This window comes from Salmo salar, chromosome ssa18, assembly GCF_905237065.1.
Source record: "Salmo salar chromosome ssa18, Ssal_v3.1, whole genome shotgun sequence".
NCBI lineage: Eukaryota > Metazoa > Chordata > Actinopteri > Salmoniformes > Salmonidae > Salmo > Salmo salar.
In genome coordinates this window covers 22396374-22416788 of record NC_059459.1, presented here as the reverse complement: position 1 = coordinate 22416788, position 20415 = coordinate 22396374, and the positions used below count along the sequence as shown (strand labels likewise).

The 20415-nt window shown below is 41.7% G+C and overlaps 1 protein-coding gene across 2 annotated transcripts in view; it reads right to left on the bottom strand.

Annotated features, from left to right (window-relative positions):
- Nucleotides 1–20415, bottom strand: part of LOC106577051 (glutamate receptor ionotropic, delta-1) — a 353761-nt gene that overhangs the window by 210060 nt on the left and 123286 nt on the right. The window lies entirely within an intron of this gene.

Below are 20415 nucleotides of genomic sequence, written 5' to 3'. Positions count from 1 at the left end.
GATGTAAAAAAGCTGTCCTTGAAATATTCTTGATATGTTCGTCAAAAGAGAGATCAGGGTCCAGAGTAATGCCAAGGTCCTTCACAGTTTTATTTGAGACGACTGTACAACCATCAAGATGAATTGTCAGATCCAACAGCAGATCTCTTTGTTTCTTGGGACCTAGAACTAGCATCTCTGTTTTGTCTGAGTTGAAAAGTAAAACATTTGCCGCCATCCACTTCCTTATGTCTGAAACACAGGCTTCCAGGGTAGGCAATTTTGGGGCTTCACCATGTTTCATCAAAATGTACAACTGTTTATCATCCGCATAGCAGTGAAAGTTGACATTGTGTTTCTGAATGAACCTTGAGGGACACCGAAATGTACAATTGATTTGTCAGAGGACAAACAATCCACAGAGACGAACTGATATCTTTCCTACAGATAAGATCTAAACCAGGCAAGAACTTGTCCGTGAAGACCAATTAGGGTTTCTAATCTCTCCAAAATAATGTGGTGATCGATGGTGTCAAAAACAGCACTAAGGTCTAGGAGCATGAGGACAGTCTCAGTGCTATAATGAGGTCTAAAACCAGACTGAAGCATTTCGTATACATCATTTGTCTTCAGCTTTTTCAATTTTTTGAGAGAGAAATAGGAGATTTGATATAGGCCAATAGTTTTTTACATTTTCTGGGTCAAGGTTTGGCTTTTTCAAGAGAGGTTTTATTACTGCCACTTTTATTGAGTTTGGAGTACATCCGGTCGATAGGGAGCCATTTATTCTGTTCAACATAGGAGGGCCAAGCACAGGAAGTACTGTAGCTCTTTCAATAGTTTAGTTGGAATACACAGATTCAAAGTGGAGTCCGTAATTTGCTTTCTAATGATCATGATATTTTCATCGAAGAATTTCATGAATTTATCACTGCTGAAGTGAAAGCTATCCTCTCTTGTTGAATGCTGCTTTTTAATTAGCTTTGTGACAGTATCAAAAATATATTTATTCTCCTCAATTAGGTTGGAAAAATAGGATGATCGAGCAGAAGTGAGGGCTTTTCGATATTACACAGTACTGTCTTTTCAAGCTAGTCGGAAGATTTCCAGTTTGGTGGAGCGCCATTTCCGTTCCAATTTTCTGTTTACCAGTAAGCAAATTTCTTGTGACAAATGTTTTTGTTTTTAGGGGTGCGACTGCACCTAGGGTATTACGCAAGGTTAAATGAAGATCCTCAGTTAGGTGGTTAACCGTACTCCGACGTCATTGGGTAGGCGGAGGGAGTCTGCAAGGGGACCTAGGAATCTTTGGGTTTTCTGAGAATTTATAGCATGGCTTTTGATGATCCTTGGTTGGGGCCTTAGCAGAATATTTGTTGCGATTGCAAACATAATAAAATGATGGTCCGATAGTCTAGGATTACGAGGAACTACATTTAGATCCACAATATTTATTCCACGGGACAACACTAGATCCAGGGTATGACTGTGGCAATGAGTAGGTCCAGAGACATGTTGGACAAAACCCACTGAGTCGATGATGGCTCCGAAAGCCTTTTGGAATGGCTCTGTGGACTTTTCCATGTGAATATTTAAGTGACCAAAACTGTGACTATTAGCTGCCATGACTACAAGGTCCAATAGGAATTCATGGAACTCAGGGAGGATTGCTGTATATAGCCCAGGAGGCCTGTAAACTGTATCTATAAAAAGTGATTGAGTTGGCTGCATAGATTTCATGACTAGAAACTAAAAAGACTAAAACGCAGTCATTTTTTTTCATTGGAATTTGCTGTCATAAAAGTTAGCAACACCTCCGCCTTTGCGGGATATATGATCACTAGTGTAACCAGGAGGAGAGGCCTCATTTAACACAGTAAATTCATCAGGCTTAAGCCATGTTTCAGTCAGGCCAATCACATCAAGATTATGATCAGTGACTAGTTCATTGACTATGACTGCCTTGGAAGTGAGGGATCTAACAATAAGTAAAACTATTTTGATATGTGAGATATCACAATCGCTTTCAATAAGGACAGGAATGGAGGAGGTCTTTATTCCAGTGAGATTGCTAAGGCAAACACCGCCATGTTTTGTTTTGCTCAACCTAGATCGGGGCACAGACACGGTCTCAATGGGGATAGCTGAGCTGACTACACTGACTGTGCTAGTGGCAGACTTCACTAAGCTGGCAGGCTGGCTAACAGCCTGCTGCCTGGCCTGCATCTCATTGTGGAGCTAGAGGAGTTAGAGCCCTGTCTATGTTCATAGATAAGATGAGAGCACCCCTCCAGCAAGGATGGAGTCCGTCACTCCTCAGCAGGCCAGGCTTTTGGGTGAGTCCCAAAAAGAGGGCCAATTATCTACAAATGCTGTCTTTTGGGAGGGGCAGAAAACAGTTTTCAACCAGCGATTGAGTTGTGAGACTGCTGTAGAGCTCATCACTCCCCCTGACTGGGAGGGGGCCACAGACAATTACTCGATGCAGACACATATTTCTAGCTGATTTACATGCTGAAGCTATGTTTGGTGACCTCTGACTGTTTCATCCTAACATCGTTGTTGCCGATGTGGATAATAATATCCCTATACTCTCTAAACTCAGCAGTTTTAGCCTTAGCCAGCACCATCTTCAGATTAGCCTTTACGTCGGTAGCCCTGCCCCCTGGTAAACAGTCTATTATCGCTGGATGATTCTTTTTAAGTCTTATATTGGAGTCACCAATGACAAGGGTTTTTCAATTTGTCAGAGCTGACGGTGGGAGGCTTCGGCGGCTGACTCCGTAAGGGGTAGAGGAGAGACCTGAGATTTTGTTACATAGGACCGAATTGAGGTGGTGGGTCAGAACAATTGCCTGTAAGGTCCCTCAATTGAGTAGTGAATTTCAAGAACAGATTTAACCACAAAGACCAGGGAGGTTTTTAATTGCCTCGGGAAAGAAAGGCACCGATTGGTAGATGTGACAAATATATCCCTTTGAGCATAATGAAGTTATGAATTAGGCTTTGGAGGGTATATTAATACACTCAGTTACTACAAAGATACAGGCATCCTTCCTAACTAAGTTGGCGGAGAGGAAGGAAACTGCTCAGGGATTCCACTATGAGGACAATAGTGATTTTAAAACAGTTAAAACAGTTTAATGGTTGTGATATTACATTTTTACATTTACATTTAAGTCATTTAGCAGACGCTCTTATCCAGAGCGACTTACAAAATGGTGCATTCACCTTATGATATCCAGTGGAACAACCACTTTACAATAGTGCATCTAAATCTTTTAAGGGGGGGGGTTAGAAGGATTACTTTATCCTATCCTAGGTATTCCTTAAAGAGGTGGGGTTTCAGGTGTCTCCGGAAGGTGGTGATTGACTCCGCTGTCCTGGCGTCGTGAGGGAGCTTGTTCCACCATTGGGGTGCCAGAGCAGCGAACAGTTTTGACTGGGCTGAGCGGGAACTGTGCTTCCTCAGAGGTAGGGGGGCCAGCAGGCCAGTGGTGGATGAACGCAGTGCCCTTGTTTGGGTGTAGGGCCTGATCAGAGCCTGAAGGTATGGAGGTGCCGTTCCCTTCACAGCTCCGTAGGCAATCACCATGGTCTTGTAGCGGATGCGAGCTTCAACTGGAAGCCAGTGGAGAGAGCGGAGGAGCGGGGTGACGTGAGAGAACTTGGGAAGGTTGAACACCAGACGGGCTGCGGCGTTCTGGATGAGTTGTAGGGGTTTAATGGCACAGGCAGGGAGCCCAGCCAACAGCGAGTTGCAGTAATCCAGACGGGAGATGACAAGTGCCTGGATTAGGACCTGCGCCGCTTCCTGTGTGAGGCAGGGTCGTGATATGAGACAACATTGTAGTTACTCCACAATACTAACCTAATTGACAGAGTGAAAAAAGCATCCTGTTTGCAACAAGGCACGTAGGTAATACTGCAGAAAATGTGGCAAAGAAATTAACTTTTTGTCTTGAATACAAAGATTTATGTTTGACAGTAGGACAACAATCTAAAACAAGGCCAAATATACACTGGAGTTTCTTACCAAGACGACATTGAATTTTCCTGAGTGGCCTAGTCACAGTTTTGACTTAAATAGACTTGAAAATCTATAGCGAGGCTTGAGCAATGATCAACAATCAACTTGACAGAGCTTGAAATATTTTAAAAAGAATACTGGGCAAATATTGTGCAATCCAGGTGTGCTAATCTCTTAAAAACTTACCCCAAAAGACTAACAGCTGTAATCGCCGCCAAAGGTTCTTCTACAAAGTATTGACCCAGATGTGTGAATACTTGTATAAATGAGGTATTTATCTATTTAATATTCAATACTTTTGCAAACATTAATAAAACATGTTTTCAATTGTCATTATGAGGTACTATGGGGTATTTTTTTTATGTAACCCATTTTGAACTCAGGCTGTAATACAACAAAATATGGAATAAGTCAAGGGGTATGACTATTATTATTTTTAATTAAATGAATTACTAAACTTCATTTTTATTTTGCGGAGAGGGCACACTGTCTGGACATTTGATCAAACTATGTAGCTTATTGATTCCATCTTGATGAATAAATAGAACAAACATGTTTAGTTGTTTCTCTGTAATACTAGCCACCTAGCAATTTTATGAAGTTGGCTTTAGCTAGCCAGCTAGATAGGTTCCCAATCTCCCTACCTCATAACTAGCTACCAAGTCATTTCAGGCTATCAATCAAGTTAAAGTAGTTTGTCTAACTATATTAGCTGGCGTGCTTGCTGGAAAGGTTGATTGAGAATACTACAATTAATTATTGGGTTATGATACTATATACCAATGTGGCAGTTATCCTCTAGGGGCTAGGGGGCAGTATTTTCACGGCCGGATGAAAAAGGTACCCGAATATAACAAGTTACTACTCGGGCCCAGAATATAGAATATGCATATTATTAGTAGATTTGAATAGAAAACACTCTGAAGTTTCTAAAACTGTTTGAATGGTGTCTGTGAGTATAACAGAACTCATATGGCAGGCAAAAAAACTGAGAAAAATTGAATCAGCAAGTGGGAGAAATTAGAAATGTAGTTTTTGTTTTGAATCCCTTGAAAAACTAGTGACATAGGATTTACGTTACACCTCCTAACTCTTCCATTGGCTGTCAACAATCTTTAGGAACTGGTTTCAACCGTCAGCTGTTACCGGGCAGATCATTTTGGTTCAGTCAATCATTGGCCAGTCTGAGGAGAGGTGTCTTATGATGCGCGTGCACGTGACGTCATCGTTTTTATATTTTTCTTCTGGGATGAATAGCTATTGCCCAGTTGTAAATTATCGCAATTTTACGTAAAAAAATACCCTAAAGGATTGATTGTAAACATCGTTTGACGTGTTTCTACAAACGGTAATGGAACTTTGAACATTTCGTCTATGGATTTGCGTCCACGCCACATGGCGTGGTAAAGTGTTCTGGATGGGTGAACAAAACAGACGTATTTGGACATAAATGATGGACTTTGCAGAACAAATGAACATTTCTTGTGGAAGTGGGTGGCCATCCGAGTGCATTCCGCCGAAGATCAGCAAAGGTAAGTAAATATTTCGAACATATTGTTAGAGATTTGTCGACACCGTGGTTGTAGGCTAACTGTATAGCTTAGCATTGAAGGCTAAATTCTGTACTCAGATTATTGTACAATGTGCTTTTTCCGTAAGGTTATTTTGAAATCTGACAGTGGTTGCAAAAAGGAATAGATTATCTCTAATTCTTTAACCTCTATGGGACCGGCGGGACGAATTCGTCCCACCTACGTAACAGCCACTGCCAGCCTGTGGCGCGATTTTCAAAATCTTCAAAATCCTATTACTTCAATTTCTCAAACATATGACTATTTTACAGCCATTTAAAGATAAGACTCTCGTTAATCTAACCACACTGTCCGATTTCAAAAAGGCTTTACAACGAAAGCAAAACATTAGATTATGTCAGCAGAGTACCAAGCCAGAAATAATCAGACACCCATTTTTCAAGCCAGCATATAATGTCACCAAAACCCAGAAGACAGCTAAATGCAGCACTCACCTTTGATGATCTTCATCAGATGACAACCCTAGGACATTATGTTATACAATACATGCATGTTTTGTTCAATCAAGTTCATATTTATATCAAAAACCAGCTTTTTACATTAGCATGTGACGTTCAGAACTAGCATACCCCCGCAAACTTACGGGAATTCGCTAACATTTTACTAAATTACTCACGATAAACGTTCACAAAAAGCATAACAATTATTTTAAGAATTATAGATACAGACCTCCTCTATGCACTCGATATGTCCGATTTTAAAATAGCTTTTCGGTGAAAGCACATTTTGCAATATTCTAAGTACATAGCCCAGGCATCACGGGCTCGCTATTTAGACACCCGGCAAGTTTAGCACTCACCATAATCATATTTACTATTATAAAAATGTCATTACCTTTTGTTGTCTTCGTCAGAATGCACACCCAGGACGTCTACTTCAATAACAAATGTTGGTTTGGTCCAAAATAATCCATCGTTATATCCGAATAGCGGCGTTTTGTTCGTATGCGTTCCAGACACTATCCGAAATAGTAAAGAAGTGTCGCGCGCTTGGCGCAATTCCTGACAATAAAATTCAAAGTATTCCATTGCCGTACGTCGAAGCATGTCAACCGCTGTTTAAAATCAATTTTTACGTCATTTTTCTCGTAGAAAAGCGATAATATTCCGACAGGGAATCTCCTTTTCGGCAAACAGAGGAAAAAATCCCAAAGGCGGGGGCGGTCGGGGTCATGCGCATAAGCTAGTGTCTCTTGATGGGCCACTTGAGAAAGGCGATAATGTGTTTCAGCCTGGGGCTGGAATGACGACATTCTCTTTTTTCCCGGGCTCTGAGAGCCTATGGACGACGTGGGAAGTGTCACGTTAGAGCAGAGATCCTTAGTAAATGATAGAGATGGCAAAGAAGTTCCAGAAATGGTCAGACAGGCCACTTCCTGTAAAGGAATCTCTCAGGTTTTGACCTGCCATTTGAGTTCTGTTATACTCACAGACACCATTCAAACAGTTTTAGAAAATTTAGGGTGTTTTCTATCCATATGTAATAAGTATATGCATATTCTAGTTACTGAGTAGGAGTGGTAACCAGATTAAATCGGGTATGTTTTTTATCCAGCCGTGTCAATGCTGCCCCCTAGCCCTAACAGGTTAAATAATTCTTATACATTTTTTCAACGTTTATGAGTTCTTCCATAAATTAAATGTGCCTATTCACCGGTAGTTATGGGGAGAAAACATTTTCTGAATGCCACGCGCCAATGTAAAAATTGGGTTTTTGGATATAAATATAAACTTGATCGCATGTATTGTCTAACATCATGTCCTAGGAGTGTCATCTGATGAAGATTGTCAAAGGTTAGTGCTTAATTTTAGCTGTATATCTGGTTTTGTGATGGCTATCGTGCTTGGAAAATTGCTTCTATTTTTTTTGCTGAGGTGCTATGCTAAAATAATCTAATGTTTTGCTTTCACCGTAAAGCCTTTTTGAAATCGGACAATGTGATTGGATTTGTAACGGTTGTTGTCGGGAATGGAGGACCAAAACACAGCAGGAATGTGGATGCTCATCTTGTATTTTATTTTAACCAAGAAAACACCAAAATAACAAAAGAAGAACAAACGATCAACAAAACAGTCTTGTCAGGCTCACACACGCAAAACAAGAAACAATCTCCCACAAACACATACCCATATATAGGACTCCCAATCAGAGGCAACGAGAAAACACCTGCCTCCAATTGGCAGACTCACCCGGTTCCGGGTCGCAGGCAGACCCCTTTGGTTCCGGGGCGCAGGCAGACCCCTTTGGTTCCGGGTCGCAGGCAGACCCCTTTGGTTCCGGACTAGACACTGTTGCCGGATACTCTGCACTGCACACTGGTGCAGGATACTCTGGACTGCACACTGGTGCCGGATACTCTGGACTGCACACTGGTGCCGGATACTCTGGACTGCACACTGGTGCCGGATACTCTGGACTGCACACTATTGCCGAACTCTCGAGGCTGGGCTGACGCACTGGAAGCCTGATAAGTGGTACTGGTACTGGATGTGCCAGTCTGGGGACACGCACCTCAGGGCTAGTGCGGGGAGCGGGAACAGGCCGAGTGAGACTGGGTTGACGCACTGGAAGCCTGATGCGTGGTGCTGGTACTGGAGGTATTAGCCTGGGAACACGCACCTCAGGGCTAGTGCGGGGAGCGGGAACAGGACGAGTCGGACTGGGCTGATGCACTGGAAGCCTGATGCGTGGTGCTGGTACTGGAGGTATCAGCCTGGGGACACGCACCTCAGGGCTAGTGCGGGGAGCGGGAACAGGCCGACTCGGACTGGGTTGACGCACTGGACCGTAGAGGCGTACTGGCGGTCTCGAGCGAAGAACTGGCATCGCTCTTACTGGCTGGATGCCCACTTCCCCCTGGCAAATGCGGGGCGCTGGTATTGCGCGTACCGGCCTAAAAATATTTGGCCTCGCCACAGTACCCATTTCCCCGAAGCACGGGACCTGTCCATTCACTGGTTGCCCAGAAAAGGTACGGGGATTTGGCCTGGGGCTCACTCCTCACCCAGCCAAACTATCCGTGTGCCCCCCCCAATTTTTTTTTTATTGGGGCTGCCTCTCGGGCTTAAACGCCAGTCATGTTCCCCGGTAGCATTCCCGGTCCTCACTAGACTTCCTCCATGGGCCCTCTCCGGCCAGAATCTGCTCCCATGTCCATTTCTCCCGCCAGTCCATATTGAATTACCCTTACTCCGCTGCTTGGTCCTTTTGTGGTGGGAGATTCTGTAACGGTTGTCGTCGGGAATGGAGGACCAAAACGCAGCAGGAATGTGGATGCTCATCTTGTATTTTATTTTAACCAAGAAAACACCAAAATAACAAAAGAAGAACGAAAGAAGAACAAACGATCAACAAAACAGTCTTGTCATGCTCACACACGCAAAACAAGAAACAATCTCCCACAAACACTAAACCAAACACATACCCATATATAGGACTCCCAATCAGAGGCAACGAGAAAACACCTGCCTCCAATTGAGAGTCCAACCCCAATAAACCAGACATAGAAATACAAAAGACCAGAGACCACATAGAAATACAAACATAGAACATTACCCAAAAACCCGGAAATAATAAATCAAACGCCCTACTAAATAAACCACCCCCCCCGAACCACATAAAACAAATACCCTCTGCCACGTCCTGACCAAACTACAATAACAAATAACCCTTATACTGGTCAGGACGTGACAGGATTAACGAGTAGAGTATCTCTAAAATGCCGTATAATACTTGAATTTTAATTTTGAGATTATTTTGTTTTGAATATCGCGCCGTGCTATCTCACTGGTTGTTGTCTAACCAATCCCGTTATCGGGATTGTATCCTCAAGAGGATAACCTAAACTCCCAAGGCATAAAAGTTATTAAATAATCATTCATTAAAATTACAATTTAATAAGCAAAGAGGTATGCTTAGATAACCTGTGCCTAGAAATATACTATATATATATATATATATATATATATATTATATGGAATTAGTCATAATGATTATGGCTCTAGATTGCAGGAAAAAGCTGTTTAAGGTGTTTGAAAAATCCAAAATTCAAAAAATTCCGGAAGGGTGACAGCCCCCCTACTGACCACACCCTGTCCATCCTCACGTACTTCATGCCCCCTCTAAAACAATGGGTGCATGACGTCCCTGTGTGTGTGAGTGTGTGTGCTCGCATGCGTGTCTTTGTGTGTAGTTGTTTGTGTGTGAAGTGAGTGTTCTCCTCAGTCTCCACAATGCTGAATGTCCCATTGCTATGCACCTATTCCAATACAGTGTGATAGACAGCTGACAAGGAGTCTGTGAGTTAATTGAATACCTCTCAAAGTTAGCCATCTATTCATATTTTATTACCCTCTCCCTCTATCTCATCCCCCCATAGAAATAAAATTTGATTGGGCCAGAGAACCACATTGTCAGAAAGTACAATGTGATTAAGCATCCTCTGTCTTGCCAGCGGTCAATTATTCATTCAACTTCACTATCAGACTGGCTTAGGAGGTGCAGCTGTTCAGGCCAGCCCCTTGTTTTGACAGATAACACATTTTGCTTTGATGATGAACAGAAACCACATAGTACATCCATACTATTGCATGACAGGTTTCATGCAGAAGCCGAGGCATATGTTGATGCATGGCATTGACAGAAACCAGAGACGGCACTGCACCACAGATTGAGTGGCCTTTTAACAAAGTTTCTGCCAACAGTGCTGAACATGGCCGGGTGTATGTAACCCTTACAAAAAAAAACATGAAACACATTTGGTTTTCGGACATGTGTGAAAAATGTCAGATTATGTGAAAAATCTGTAGTATGGCTGGAGAGTTCAAAGTTTCTCACTCCTCCAGCTGTGATAACAGGGTGCTAATGACGAGCTTCTTCCTCCCAGCCTGTGGTCTCCTCTGGTGGAGGAGGGCATGTGGTTATTGTTGGTACCCCAGGGAAGGTAGGCATGAGGCAGGCAAACAGCAGTGACCAACCATCAGCCAATGAGGTCTTTCCAAGAACCCCACATCCTACTGTGAGGCCTTTCCAGGAAAACTATATCCCACCATGTTTTATTTAACCAGGCAAGTCAGTTAAGAACAAATTCTTACTTACAATGACAGCCTAGGAACAGTGGGTTAACTGCCTTGTTCAGGGGCAGAATGACATATTTTTACCTTGTCAGCTCGGGTATTTTATCCAGCAACCTTTCGGTTACTGGCCCAACGCTCTAACCACTAGGCTACCTGCCACCTCCATTAACACATTACGTATCGAAGCAGGCATGCAGAATGACGCAAGTGTCAGCACACACAGTCACAGAACACTCAATACTAGCACGCAAAGACAAACCTAAACACACACAGAACACCCACTCTCTCTCTCATCACACTGACACGGAGAATCACCATCTATGCTCGTCCACATCCGGCTGTCAGTCATGTGTCTGTGGGCCATCACACTGCTGTGTCACACTGTGCTAATGGAACCTCCAGCGCAACACATGAGATCATGACTTCCTGCAAATGAGCCATGATGAGAGGGCCGGCAGGCAGGCCACATCAAAGCAGAGCCCTGGACGTGTGAGTAAACACCCAGAGTAGCCAGAACCCCTCATTAATGCACTACCACCTCCTGACGACAAGTGCTCCACTAAAGGGAATCAGAATCCATTTAACACTACAGTAGAGACATGGCCCTGGCAAAAACCAACAATAAATATTCACAATATTCCACCATACAGCTGCGAGTGGGATTTTCAACCCTAAAACGCAGACACGTACACTGAATCAAACACGTAGATAGGCACAGGCAATGAACTACGACCTAGAGCAACATAGATGCAAATACACAATTACAGACTCAGACACAAACATAGACATAAATGGAGACAGACAGTCTAAACACAACCAGAAAACGAAATAATAATAATAATAATACAAATGAAACAGCAACCTCCTGTCTTTCCCCCAACCCTAATCTGATTTCGACAGCTACAGTGAGCTCCAAAAGTATTGGCACGGTGACACATTTGAAATGATACAATGACTATAAGGTTAAAGTGAAAACTGTCAGTTTTAATTTGAGGATACTTTCCTCCATATCGGGTGAACTGTTTAGAAATTACAGCACTTTTTGTACATAGTCCCCCTATTTTAGGGGACCAAAAGTATTGGGACAAATTCACTTATATGTGTATTATAGTTGGCAAAGGTTTAGTGTTTGGTCACATATTCTTAGCACGCAATGATTATACCAAGCTTGTGACTACACACTTGATGGATGCATTTGCTGTTTGTTTTGGTTGTGTTTCCGATTATATAGTGCCCAATAGAAAGGAATGGTAAATAATGTATTGTGTCATTTTGAAGTCACTTTTATTGTAAATAAGAAAAGTATATGTTTCAAACATTTAATGTGGATGCTACCATGATGCCACACATACTGTGTAAGTGAAATTGTCCAAATACTTTTGGTCCTTTAAAATAGGAGGACTGTACAAAAAGGGCTGCAATTTTCAAACGGTTCAGCCGATATGGATGAAAGTACCCTCAAATTAAAGCTGACAGTCTGCACTTTAACCTCATAGTCATTGTATTTTTTCAAAACAACAAACCATTTGTCACTGTCCCAATACTTTTGGAGCTCACTGTATATGTCTGTTTGTTTGTTATTTATTTTTTCGTTTGTGACTTTGTTTGTTTTCTTCTCAACAGCACACTCCATTTAATGATAAGGTTGGAATCCATTACGTGCTTCTGCTCTCTCCTCTGATCTGTGAAAACACATTGGCTCTGCCTCAAGAAGGATGGCTGGAAATGAAAAATGAATCATTTAGATTGTGACACACTCTGCCATGGAAATCTGTCACCACACAGGGCTAGGTTTAGACTCCAGTCTACTCTCTCTACAGCCATAGGAGGGATGGAACAACTGCTAGAACCATATGCATGACTGCAGCTCTCTCCACAAGCCTAGATCCTCCAGGCTCCACAATGATACCGTATAGAATCCAAAAGCCTCTGGACTAGTGTTCTTATCTAATAATCTGTGTTTTAGAGATGTAGGATCTTAATATGAGCCAGTTTGCTACAGCAGGAAAATAATCCTGCAGCAACAGGAAATGTGAATTATTGTGTGGATTACAATGAATGGACATTTTTTGTAGGGGTTGATATATTTTTCATTAGGGCAAATCAAGTATGACATTTTAAAGTGAAAATTACACATTTTAAAAGCCTTTTTTAACCTTGAGTATACTACAAGTCAGCAACAAAAGAGTGATCAAATTATGATCCTACATTTGTATGTATGTTGTTGACAGTAATTGTCACGTTTTGCTCTCCTTTAGATTTCCTCAAATTGGAGACAAGGCCTTTTTTGTGTGTATTTCCTTAACGTTTATTATATATATTTTGTGTGCCTTATTCTAATTTTAGATGATTATGGTTTGCTGTGTTTCTCCCTCTTGAGTTTCCTAATTGATTTTAATATAGACTCCTCCCCCTTGGCTGGTCTCCTTGGAGACGGGAGTTGGCCCAGGTCTACCTGAGATTATTGGTTTATTAAAAATCCTTAACCTTCATAACCTTGTTGGTGTGGTGGCCTGGGATTGCAGAAACCTGTCTTTGACGTAATCATTTTCAGCCATGGTACAAATGGAGGCATAACATATTAAAGGGGCAGTGCAGTCATTGATTTTCATGTTTTTTTTTAAAAATATTTTCCCACTAAGGTCGAAATAACACAGAAATTGTCAAAATGACCAATGACTCTTTTTTATTTGCATATGTATTCTCCTTCTTTGAAGGGGTAAGCGGGGTAGTCTCTAGAGTCTAGACGATACAGGGCTGTGTATGCAAATATATTTACATTAATATCAACACGCCCACACAATCAGACTCAGCATTTCAATGGCAAAAGGAGGCTCAAGGAAAAAATTTGAAATATATTTTTCATTATTTTCATAAAATAAACACACACATGGATGTATTGGACATACCCTGATTTAAACATTTAATTAAAAAGACTACATTTAAGAATGTTCAATTTAGGACTCAACCGCGTAATGGAAATCATCAAGAGACATACAGATTGTTGTCTTTTTTCTACTGTTGATTAAACAAGCATAGTAAGAGCTGGAGATCAGAAAAGGACAGTTGTTTCTGAAAATGGTGCAGTGTATAATAATCATATAGTTATTTGGTGGGTGCTTATATTTGTCCCATGTACAAGTGTGTATTATGCGCATGTGTGAATTGGAAATGTGTTTGGATTCTAGGGAGACCTCTGGACTGTGCTCATTGAGCATCCAGCATTTATTTATTTAAAGAATGAATGACTGGCTGTTAATTTGCAATTTGTGTTTTTCTTTTCAAATTTAGATTACATTTCACAGTTCAGTATCCAAGTAACAATGACAGACCTGGCCTTTTCCAATGAAAAGAGAGAGATAAAAAAAAGAGGGAGAGCGAGAGAGACATGGTCAATTACACGCTTGACATGCTAAATCAAAATGGTTCCATCTAACTGCTTTTCTTCTGCTCTATTCCCCCTCAGATCCTATAATGACCAGGATAATAGATATTAATAGAATAGCCATCCCTGTACAGTTCACTCATGCACAAATGTCTAATATCACATATGTGAATGGAGCAACTATGAAAGAGACAGGAAATAAAATATTTCTCCAAAATTAGTGGTGGGTGTAGGCTGTAATGTTGCCCCAGTGAGTTGCACCTGCTGGGGTCAGAGGTGCCAAGCTGGGGCCCAGGGAGTCCAGGTGGCCCCATCAGGCCACCAGCTCCAAGGTCAACAGGGGCCAATGTGAAGTGGGCTCAGTCTGTTTGTGCAGACTGGTGAGTCATAGAAGTCAAAACTTGTTGACTTCCTCCCTTCACTCAATAGATCTACACACTTGAGAGGATACTGCAAGGTTCAATTGGTGGATTTTTTGAAATAGTATACTTGGGTCCAGGATGCTAAGCAATAGCAGGCCTGCAATGTTTTTAACTGTTCTGAAACTCCTATGCACACTTGTATTCCTTCACATGGCCTTTTTTCACCTTTGGTTCTCCCTTCGCTTTCCTAAAATAACAGGTGCCAACCCTTCTGCCCTGAATGTAGAAACATATAATTAGTTTGGTATTCACAGTTTCTGTAATTATTTGGCCTATCCATTGTTCTGGCAAAGGCTGAACTGGCTGGAGAGAGTTAATGATTTGATGGAGAGTACTTCTGAGGTTCCAGTGTCAGTGTTTCAGTACTGTTTTTGTTCTCTCCCTCTCCCCAGAGTTCAATCATTAGAGGCTATTTTCAGCAAATCTAAAATAGACAGTGGGCAAAGGGTCCACAAGCAAGGTCCTTATAGAGAGGCAGCCAACATATGGCAGCTATGGTGGAGCCTCCTCCATAATATTGTCATTTTAACAGCTCCAAAAGAGCCCTGTTTATACCTGGTGCTAACCCTGGTCCTTTGTCCTGATCTTGTCTACATTCAGATTGTGCCCAAATTTCCTGAAATGTGTCTACACATGGTATTAAAATGTGTCTATCCATCCACTGTGTCTGCATTGTGACCAGATTTCCTGGTCCCTTCCTTTATGCAAATTATTTCACAGCTATTCTTTCAAAATAATATTAATTTATTGTAAGATACATATTGATGTAACCAGTCAATGGTGCTAACTGTCAATAATTTTAAATGGCAGAATAATTATGATTTAAATGGTTTCTCTGTCCAGATCTGTCTACACTTGTAAGATATCCAAACACAATGCGTGTCTGACTACATCTGGAGGTGGACAGGATGATCTGATCACAATCAGATCACAATGTGTCTTTTGATTGTCCATACCTGTTTAAAAATGTGGGCACAGTCAGAACGTGGAAAAGATCCAGACAAAGGACGCAAGTTAGAACCAGGTATAAAAGGGGCTTGTGATTCCATATATAGGCATCATACTATACACAGACAATATTCTGGTCATAGATAGTGATAAAAAAAAACAAGACAGGCAATATAAAATAACCAATGATGTGGTGTGTGGAGACATTCTGCAATTCAATGATGAAGAAATATAACATTGCTGTCTGATGAAAACCTTGTAACTAAATTTATTGAAAGCAGTAAATCAACTTGATGTACTCTGAACATTTCATAACTCTAGGACTAAGAAAATATATTCAAAATAGCTTCTAAAGGTTTATAATTGTATGTTCATTAATGGGAAAATATGGTTATTCTTTTGGAGATAAGCGGTTTCATCAGACAGCGACGATAAGCTAGTCATACAAGAGCATATTCCTATTAGAAATCCATATTCAAACATATTGAACAAGCCAAAATGACTTTCCCTTGGTCAGTATGCAGTATTTAGCTAAAAGAGATCATGTGGCCTTGTGCGGCAGTTTGAAAAAGCCTGGTTTAAAGGCCTTCCCACATCTTAGCACACCCGGTGATAACAGGATCCTGGTCCCGTGTGGCTCAGTTGGTAGAGCATGGTGTTTGCAATGCCAGGGTTGTGGGTTAGCTTCCCACGGGGGACCAGTACGGGAAAAAAAATGTATGAAATGTTTGAAATGTATGCATTCACTACTGTAAGTCGCTGTGGATAAGAGCGTCTGCTAAATGACTAAAATGTAAAGAAAAATGTAAATGCCAAGTCCACTGTCAGGAATGTCTATTCCACAATGAGCCTTGTACTATCAAATCCCTTCCAATTTAAAGATACCATTAGCATCCACTTGCAGTATACTGCCCCTACATCTCATGGAAACCTATCTGAAGCTGATTGTAATTTTTTGATTATAAGCTTTATCATCCATTTGCGGGATTTAAATAGTCTATAGACAGCCTAGCTGTGTGCTGTGTCACATATCTGGGATAACCCACAATGTATATGGATGTCGATACAGATTTCCCATTGCTGGAGACATGCAGTTGACAAGCCTGTTCGCATAGACTAGATATAACATATTAAACGTAAATCCGAGGACACTCAAATTAGTATGATATGTTACTTTTGGTATGGTTACATAAGACAGAAGGCTACCTAAGGCAAGAAACAAAAGGAGGGTGGTTGGTCGGAGTGGATGGGTTGGCGTATAACGCAGCAACCCAAAGGTTGCGTGTTTGAATCTCATCCTGGCATTTTTGCTAATTAGCAACTCTGCAACTACTTACTACTTTTTAGCTAATTTGCAACTACTTAGCATTTTTACTAACCCTCCATTTTTACTAACCCTAACCATTACCCTTTTACTGAACCCTTCCCTAACCTTAACCCTTTAACCTAACTCCTAATATTTTATATATTTTCTTTATTTTTCAATTTCGTGATATCCAATTGGTAGTTACAGTCTTGTCCCATCGCAATTGGTAGTTACAGTCTTGTCCCAGTCTTGTCCTATTGTTACAACGGACTCGGGAGAGGCGAAGTTCAAGAGCTGTGTGTCCTCCGAAACACGACCCCGCCAAGCCGCACTGCTTCTTGACACAATGCTCACTTAACTCAGAAGCCAGACACACCAATGTGCACCAATGAAACACCGTACACCTGGCGACCAGGTCAGTGTGCATTGCTCCCGAGAAACCACAGGAGTCATGGGACAAGGACAACACTTAACCCGGACGACGCTGGGCCAATTGTGTTCCGCCTCATGGGTCTCCCGGTCACGGCTGGCTGCGACACAGCCTGGGACTAAACCAGGATTTGTTGTGACCCAGCTAGCACTGCTGTGCCTTAGACTGCTGCACCACCCGGGAGGCCCTAACTCCTAATCTTAAACCTAACCTTAACACCTAACCCTAACCCTTAGCCTAGCTAACATTAGCCAGCTAGCTAATGTTAGCGTTATCCACGTAGCCACCCAGCTAATATTAGCCACAACAAATTGGAATTCGTAACATATATTACATTTTGCCAATTCGTAACATGTATGTTTTGCAAATTCGTAACATATCATACAAACTGGAATTCATTACATGTCATAGAAAATGGAAGATAGAGATCCAAAAAGGAATATATACCATACGAAACGTAACATATCATACTACATGGAGTGTCTCGGATTTACATACAGAATAATATGAAATGCTATGAGACCAGGTTGAGTTGACAGGCTTGAGGGACAGATGGGTCCATCCTTACCCCCAATTTCCTGCCCTTATCTCCTACCATTCTATCATCTTTCCAGCTTCCGTCTGTTGTATTTGAGTTTTCTGTCACAGTCTTGCAAGTCGATCAATAGGAGTGAGCCTTCCAGGCACAAATGCAGAAAATAGGTTTGAAGAGATGAGGGAAAGATCAACTCTGCAGTCTATCGAACTAAAGCCCTTTGTATTTTCTCTGCAAGGCATCTTCCCACCTCTATATAATACGTTAAATTGCATCACCATCAGTTGAATGGGATCCTGCAGCCACAATTACATCATTAGGATGGTAAGTTATCTCAGAAAAGGTCTCCAATAAGCCCAATTTTATGCTTTTGTTGGATTGAAGAATGGACATTGACCGAACCCAGTGCAGTCAAAAACATGATTTTTCTGTGTGTTATATATATTTCCTCACTATGAGGTTGGAATAATAATGTGAAATTATTTAAATGATGATAATGCCCATTTAGTGTAAGAGCTGTTTGAAAGACGGCCTGAAATTTCAGCCTGTTTTGGTGGGATGGAGTTTTGGCCTGCCAGGTGGTAAATGTGTTAACAGACCAAAAAGAAAGAGTTCCAAACCTCTGCCAATAACAGCTAGTTTTCTGTTTCCCCCTCCCCACTCAGACCCCTACCAAACAGTCCTAGCAAAATTATTGCTTGAGAAATTGCGCTTGCTAAGATTCTATTTTTGTTTCTTTTTACAATTTTGATTGAAAACAATCACAGTAAGGTATTTCATTGTTACCAATAATTTATTTGATATGGAGATTTAAAAAAGGGGTGGGATTGGACCTATACTGTAAACAGTTGAAAGCTCTGTGGATAGTGTTGATGTATACACTGACTTGGTGACTGGGTTCATCAGGAAGTGCAGAGGATGATGTTCCCACATTGACGATTAGAAGTGGGCAAAGAAAGTGTTTAGCTTGCCTGGGAGTGAGGGGTCGGTGTCCAAACCAAAAACCGTGGACATATGGCAGTATTTGCACAAAACTGAAAGCACGAACAACCGCATTTAACAGTGGCAAAGTGACTGGGAACATGGATGTGTATAAACCGACCAGCTATGACCTCCGTAAGGCAATCAAAGAGGCAAAACAACAGTACACGTAAAAGTGGAGTCGCAATTCAATGGCTCAGACACAAGACGTATGTGACAGGGACTCCAGACCATCACGGATTATAAAGGGAAACCCAGCCACGTTGCAGACACCGACACCCTCACTCCCAGGAAATCTAAACACTTTCTTTGCCCACTTCGAGGAAAACAACATCGAGCCGCTGACTTTTGGAAGTCATTTATTTAAGCGTCTTAACCCTTGCAAGATTGCCGGACCAGACCAGCTGGCTGTAGTGTTTACGGACATATTCTATCTCTCTATATCCCAGTCTGTTGTTGTTGTTATCCCCACAAGATGTCCACCATTGTTCCTTTACCCAAGAAAGTGAAAGTAACTGAGATAAATGACTAACGGCCCGTAACACTCACTTCTGTCATCATGAAGTGCTTTGAGAGGCTAGTTAAGGATCATATCACCTCCACCTTACCCTACACCCTAGACCCACTACAATTTACATACTGCCTCAACAGATCCACAGACAATGCAAATGCCATTGCATTGCACACTGCCCTATCCCACCTGGACAAGAGAAATACCTATGTAAGAATTCTGTTCATCGACTACAGCTCAGCCTTCCTCAGGTGGTGAAGGTAGGCAACAACACCTCCGCCATGCGAGGTGAGGCAACATGGGGGCCCCACAGAGGTGCGTGCTCAGCCCCCTCCTGTACTCCCTGTTCACCCATGACTGCTTGGCCATGCACGTCTCCAACTCAATCATCAAGTTTTCAGTGGTAGGCCTGATTACAAACAACAATGGGACAGCCTACACTGAGGAGGTGAGAGCCCTAGCGGAGTTGAGCCAGGAAAGAAAATATGTTTCAAGTTCCTCTGCATGCATATCACTGATTACCTGAAATGCTCCCTTCACAGAGACATTGTGGTGAAGAAGGCGCAACTGAATGGTAAAGCCTCCTCAGCCGCAAACAGTTAAATAGTCAATGAAATATGAATCTATCAAATAAAGTAATAATTTTATAGCAGTAATTGATTTTAGGTGGTTTGTTGATGTGGAACTTTAGTGGGAAGGCTGTTCCCTGGGAACCCAGACGGCCCATTAGCTGCCTGGTGCTGCCAATGTTGGTTCTGAGGAACCCCACTGACATTGTTAAAACTATTCACTGCTCTGGTTTTTGAGGGATCCAAACAATATTTCCAGAAAAGATGGAAAACGACCATAGTGTTCTGTTTATGGCGGTGTATTCTTCTGAAACCCAGTGTGATGTTGAGTATGTAATTTACAGTACAGCAACGTAATTAATGGTGCGGCTGAATTTAAGTCAATATGTATCAATAAAAGAAACCAAAGATTCCCACTGGGCATAGACATCAGTTCAACGTCTAGTTTTGATTTACATTTGGTTGAGCATTCAGCTAATGTGAATTCGACATGGAATCAACAAAAGATGTCAACATGTCATTGGATTTAGGTTAAAAGTTGGGTGAAAAAAAGATGAAATGCCCTATATTAATTACTTTTTGCAAATCAATGACATCACATAGATTTTTGGGGTTGAAATAATGTATTTGCTCCAGTGCTCTGCAAAGATCA